A 7,500-nucleotide genomic window follows, 5' to 3' on the forward strand; every position below is an offset into this window, starting at 1 on the left:
TATATATATATACAGTGGAACCTCTACATACGAATTTAATCCGTTCCAGAACCAACTTCGGATGTAGAAAATGTTCGGTTGTCGAAACGAATTTTCCCTTAAGAATACATTGAAATAGGATTAATCCGTGGTTGAGCCCAAAAACCTATGATAACTTCTTAATCAATGTTGCTTAAGGATTCGCCGAGAATCGAACCGAGGTCCAATGACCTTTTTTCTCCATTGATTTTATCACTTTTTGGCTGAATGGCTAATTCAATGATATTTCACTTTACTGGCCCAGGTTAAATTCCTTAGCCAATCAATATTCGATTCCTTGAGAAACCAAAAATCATTATATTAAAGTCGATTTGCCCTCGAGTATATGATACAAAAAAATAGTGGATTGGAATATTAAGAGGTGTACAATATCTAAGTTATATATATATATATATATATATATATATATATATATATATATATATATATATATATATATATATATATATATATATACAGTGGAACCTCTACATACGAATTTAATCCGTTCCAGAACCAACTTCGGATGTAGAAAATGTTCGGTTGTCGAAACGAATTTTCCCTTAAGAATACATTGAAATAGGATTAATCCGTGGTTGAGCCCTGTTACGAACTCCCTCTAGAAGGAAGCCATAACGGGTTCTTTTATCTTATTCACAAATCCAGTGACAAAAACTCAAATCAGTAGGAACGAGGCAAACCAGAAAGACACAAGGGCAAAAATTTCACAATATTTATTACAACAATAAAGGTACTAACACTGATGGCCCACAAAAAGTAATAAATTGATTATTTACAATATGCCATCGATTAACTCAATGAGTCACCTAATGCTAAAACTAAACCCTACTCATAGTGAGGAAATCAAATCTTTAATGTTAAGGTACCCAAAAGCCTTTACCCACCACGCTAACCTATTACTTAACAGAAAGGAAAGAAGTGGAAGAACATACAAAAAGAAACAATAATCCTACCTATATCACAATCTAAACCTTAATATTAAAGTACATAATCTTACAACACTCATATTAAACCTTCATCAGCTTTAACAATAGTTAAAGGCACAAATATATTGGTCCTATGACACAGACCGGTACTAATATAGACGAGTCCATCTGCTGCTCAAAAATATGGCCACAAGTAGTCACTCTCATCAGTAGAACAGCCCTTCACAACCGTTGGTGGATATGCACTTTCAGTCTATGGCTCGACAAAATACAGGGGATGTTCCTCTTACCTGAGAGAAGCCTCCCTACTTGCTCCAACAAGACCACTCTGGTGCTGATACAGTAGATATATCCATCAAAGATGAAAAAGGCTCTCGAGCCCTGCTCTACACAAAACTGCCAATGTCCAGGTTATGCAGTAGATCACTTGAATCACAGTTGCAAGTCTTGTTCTCACACGTAGCTTCACAGGTAAACTGCCTTCCACATTAAGAAGCAGCTCAATGACAAATGGTATATATAATCCACAAAAGCAGATCAGCAGCTCCAGAGTCTTCAACGGCCTTGAACTCGACTCTCGAGAATACTTTAGGAGAGTCACAAGTCACCTCTCCTTACAACACTCCCAGTCACCACAAAGAAAAATAAATTAGTTAAAAATTTGCCAAGGAAGTAAAAATACTGAGGAAGGCCGCACTTCAAAATGCACTCAATAGATGGCGCCACAAAACTTAAGCTTTTTCAACCAAAGCAAATTAAACATTACATTTAAACCAAAGTAAATTTAACACTACATTTAACCAAAATATATGTAATAATGTAAAACCAACAGCAAAATACTTAATTTAGCTTTACAAAATTGTAAACAAAATAAAAATGAAAGCCATCAGTGCAAAAAGGCAAAACAACAAAATTTTACTTTAAAATTACGTTACTGCCTGACACCTTCCTCCTTCAACGAAAAAAAAAAAATTAATTTGACTAAACAGGAAAAATATTTTTTTTTTTCCCTTAATACGAAAATAAGAAAGTAAACATGACCAACCAAAACACTTACACTAAGACTACTTAACCTAACTGGACACCCCCACCAAAAAAAAAAACAAAAAACAGGGAACTCCGGGATTGCACAAAAAAAAAAAAAACCTTAGAATACATTAATAGCCTATACATCATCTGAAAAGAAAATAAAAAAAAATCAGGAACGGCACAGCAGCCCACACTTCACATCCTAGAAAGTGCATCGGGGATCTTGTTGTCCACTCCTTTTATATGCTGAAAGACCAGGTTATATTCCTGAAGGAGAAGTGCCCATCGCAGAATTCTTTGATTCGCTCCCTTCATCTTATTTATAAATACCAACGGGTTATGGTCCGTCAACACTTCAACCTGGAGAGAACTAGATAAGTAAATAGAAAAATGGGTTACGCTCTTCACCAGAGCCAAAGCTTCCTTCTCTATGGTGGAATACCTTCTTTCAGCCGGGAGTAACTTTTTACTGAAATAAGATACAGGGTGCATTTCCCCCTCATCATCTCTCTGAAACAGAACTCCTCCAACACCCACGTCACTGGCATCCACCGCCAAAATAAAAGGTTTATTAAAATTGGGAGAGCTAAGAATTGGTTCCGAGACTAATACCGATTTCAAATTAGAAAATGCTTTTTCACATTCTGTACTCCACAAAAACTTAGTGTTCTTTTTCAATAGATTAGTTAAAGGCTGGGCGATGTCAGCAAAATTCTTCAGGAACCTCCTGTAATACCCTAACATGCCAAGAACTTTGCGGACATCACGGACATTACGCGGCTGAGGAAGGTTGGCTATAACCTCAATATTAGCATGTTTAGGAGCAACCTTCCCCAAACCAACCTCATGACCCAGATACGTCACTACAGCCTTACCAAACTCACACTTATCGATGTTTACAACCAAACCAGCCTTTCGTAAAACCTGAAAGAGTTTTCTTAACCTTTCAACATGGGTTTTCCAGTCCTGACTATATACCACCAAGTCGTCAATATATATTTCGGTACCCTCCAGCCCGCATATCACTCTATTCATAAGGCGCTGGAATGTACAGGCTGCATTTTTCAAACCAAAAGGCATTACCTTACACTCATATAACCCATTGGGGGTGACAAATGCCGAAATCTCACGGGCCCTGTGAGACAATGGCACCTGCCAATAACCCTTCAATAAATCTAATTTCGTTACAAATTTGGCATTACCTATTCGGTCTATTAAATAGTCAATCCGGGGAAGAGGGAAACTGTCACTCTTTGTTACCGAATTAACCCTACGGTAGTCAACACACATTCTATAATTACCATCAGGTTTCTTTACCAGAACAATAGGAGAACTCCAAGGACTTGAACTGGGTTGAATAAGATTGTGGTCCAGCATATACTGTACCTCCTTCTCGACTACTTTGGCTTTTTCTGGGTTCAGACGGTAAGGAGCCTGCTTTACTGGAAGAGCATCACCAACCTCAACATCATGTTCAAGCCATGAAGTAAGCCCTGGAGCCTCTCTAAACACTTCTGGAAAAGCTGTTATCAAACATAACAAATCTTTCTTCTGGACTTCATCCAGATGTTCCAACAAAACATTTGCCTTATTAAAAATCTCAACCTTAGTTCTTAAATTTTCTACAGTTTCATGGTCATCAACGTTATCATAAAATACAGTAGCTAGAGGACAGGGCATTTCATAAACAATATTTAATGGACTTAGATTTCTACCTTCATATTTCTTTAACCTATTAATGTGAAAAATTCTACTCTTCCTAGTAGAACCTGGAGAATCTAATTCGTAGTTAAAGTCAGACACCTTTCTTATTACCTTCCATGGACCTTTAAATCTGGGTTTCAGAAAACTATCAGGGTCCATATCTAAAACCAGAACCAGATCTCCAGATTCGAAAGAACGACTAACGGCCTTACGATCATGGAATGCTTTCATACTAGCCTGGGAAGCTTCCAGATTACCTTTGGCAAACTTCCAGGCACCACTCAATTTATTTTTCAAATTAGATAAAAATATATTAAGATTTTGAATTTGTTTTCGTCCCCCAATCAACACTTCAAATAACACTTCTAAAAGACCTCGAACCTCATGACCATACACCAATCTGAAAGGAGAAACACCAGTCGATTCATTTGGGTGAGTTCTTATTGCAAATAACGCATAAGGTAGTTCCTTATCCCAACTACTCTCCCTTTCATAACAGTACTTGCCAATTATACTTTTTAAGGTTTGGTGGAACCTTTCCACAACCCCTTGACTTTCAGGATGGTATGGGACACTGGTGATGTGCTGAATGGCCAGTTCAACACACCTGTCCGTAAAGTACTTGGAGGTAAAGTTAGTACCATAATCTGATTGAATGGTACAAGGTAACCCATAACGACAAAAATATTCTACTAACTTTTCCCAGACAGCTTTTGACGTTACTTTCCTAAGAGGGAAAGCCTCTGGGAACCGAGAAGCCCTATCCATCACAGTTAATAAGTACATATATCCCGATTGAGTTCTAGGTAAAGGACCAACAACATCAATGACAATCTCAGAAAATGGTTCACCAATTACAGGGATGGGTTTTAATGGAGCTTTTCGCAATACCTGATTAGGTTTACCCATGACCTGGCACGTTACACAAGTTCGCAAGAACTGCTTAATACACCTTTTCATATTAGGCCACCAAAAAAGCTTGGTTAATCTCTTAAAAGTTTTTGTTACCCCAAAGTGTCCCGAGAAAGGATCCTCATGAGCTAACTGCAGCAATTCGTCTCTGAATTGTTTAGGTACCAAAATCTGCTTATGATACTCTGAGGATTCCATAAGAGCAGAACGGCTTAATCTACACAATAATCCTCTCTCCGATACAAAACATGGCTTAGAAATATCACCCCCCTCAGTTATTTCCACATCAAATTCATCATGCTGAGCTTTTATAAAATCAGCCCTATTCCATGCTCTAACTACCTTACTACTACCACTACTTCCTACTGACTCGAGCCTTCCTACTGCTACATCTACTTGAACAGGGTCTAAATGTAAATCCTCTCCGTCCATCAAGAGGTTACGCCCTTTCCTCTGGGAGCGAGTAGTTACAGCAATGGGTAATTTATTTAAAGTTAAAATGGGAAACAATTCTTGTCCCTCCACATTACACAAGTCATTTCCTAGGATACCATCTATCCCAGGTATAGGTAGTTTATCAACAATGGCCAGATTAATATTCTTTACGACACCCAATATGTCAATCTCTCCTTCAACCACAGGAGCCGACACAACAGTGTCCGGAAAACCACTTAAAATAATATAGTTAGCGATCTTCACGTTAAGAGGTAACCTACTTCTTAACAATAAAGATCGAGCAGCACCTGTATCCCTCAAAAATTTTATATTTATAACTTCCTTCTCAAATCTCAGCTTACCTGGCCAAATATACTTATTAAATGACAGTCACATGGGGGAATCATTCTCTTTATTACCTTTGTTACCATTTTCTTCATTCTCTACAGATTGTTGAGAAGCCTTAACATTATTCACCACAGCAATAGGAGAAGTAGTCTGCCTCTGTAAATACCTCTGACGAGCAAAACAGTTAGCTTGGACATGTCCTGTCTTATTACACCAGTAACAGGTTCTACTTCCCACACCACTTGTTATTGTACGACTAGGATGAGCATTATTAGTTTTTGCAGGATTCCTATCTACAAAATTACCACTAGGATTACAGTTTGGTTGATTTTTTACCTGAAAATTGGAATTTGCTCTAGAGTTAGAGTAAGCCTGGAAATTAGAATTATTTTGGTTAACAAACACTTTCTTTTTACTCTCCCAGTTACCCTTGACCACAGGGAAATTACCCCTGACGTTCTCAGTACCAACCTTATGGGTCAATATATATTCATCACTCAACTGAGCAATTCTGGGAAAAGAAGTCACTTTCAAGTCTTCTAAATGAACTCTTAAATCTTTAGCACACGATTTTTTAAAATCTTCGATCAATATCAACTCTTTCAAAGCCGCCAAAGTAGTTACTTGGCGACTCTTGAGCCAATCATCAAAATGCTCCTGCTTTACACGAGCAAACTCCACATAAGTCATGTTCGGGGTTTTGTTAAAATTCCTAAACCTCTGCCTGTAGGCCTCGGGAACCAAATCATATGCTTTTAATATCAAAGCTTTCACTTTCTCATAATCCCGAGATACTTGCTCCTCTATGGCATTATAAACCTTCTGAGCCTTGCCCAGTAAGCGACATTGAATCAACACTGTCCAGACCTCCCTAGGCCAAGACAACCTAGAAGCAACCCTTTCGAAAGCCTTAAAGAATTCAGGCACATTCTCCTCAGTAAAACAAGGTACAAGTTTTAGAGCATCCCCAAAGCTAAACTTTTCCCCAATATCTTCATGGATGCGGGTACTCTCACACTTCTTACCTTGCTGGATCTTGGCCAGCTCTAACTGCATGCTAAGCATCGTTCTCTCATGAGCTCTGATTCTCTCAAACTCCTCGAACTCTAACTTCTTTAGTTCTAACATGTTCTGGAAATCCTTAACTAGTGGCTTATTTTCTCCTTTGACCGAACGAGTAGGAACAGCTGGAGACACATTATCAATACGAGGAACCCCCTCAGTCTGACTTTTACCATCAGGCAGACTGCCATACCCTTCAAAAATCAGTCCACATTGAGACGGATCCTGAAAAAGACTCAATCCCGGAGCCCCTTCTACATCAGACTCACTCATGCTTTCACTAGTTAATTCATCAGCAGTTCGTTTAAGTTCACACAGCCTATTCTTTACCAAATTATATACATCCATTTTCAATTCCCTATTTGTCAAAGAAATGCCTAACGACCTAGCACAAGCTTTCAAATTTCCTTTAGTTAGAGCACTCAAATACCTAATACAATTCTCAGAAGCCAAAAATTCGGCAGGGTTAAACTCTACATCAGACATTGTGAAAAAGAAAAGAAGGAAGGTGATGAGGCACAAAAAAATAAATACTGAAAAACCTCACCCAGAGCACAGTCTGGTAACTCGCACCACCGATTGAGTTTGTCCTGGATCCTGTCACGGTCGCCAAAATATGTTACGAACTCCCTCTAGAAGGAAGCCATAACGGGTTCTTTTATCTTATTCACAAATCCAGTGACAAAAACTCAAATCAGTAGGAACGAGGCAAACCAGAAAGACACAAGGGCAAAAATTTCACAATATTTATTACAACAATAAAGGTACTAACACTGATGGCCCACAAAAAGTAATAAATTGATTATTTACAATATGCCATCGATTAACTCAATGAGTCACCTAATGCTAAAACTAAACCCTACTCATAGTGAGGAAATCAAATCTTTAATGTTAAGGTACCCAAAAGCCTTTACCCACCACGCTAACCTATTACTTAACAGAAAGGAAAGAAGTGGAAGAACATACAAAAAGAAACAATAATCCTACCTATATCACAATCTAAACCTTAATATTAAAGTACATAATCTTACAACACTCATATTAA

This window comes from Palaemon carinicauda, chromosome 5, assembly GCF_036898095.1.
Source record: "Palaemon carinicauda isolate YSFRI2023 chromosome 5, ASM3689809v2, whole genome shotgun sequence".
Classification (NCBI taxonomy): domain Eukaryota; kingdom Metazoa; phylum Arthropoda; class Malacostraca; order Decapoda; family Palaemonidae; genus Palaemon; species Palaemon carinicauda.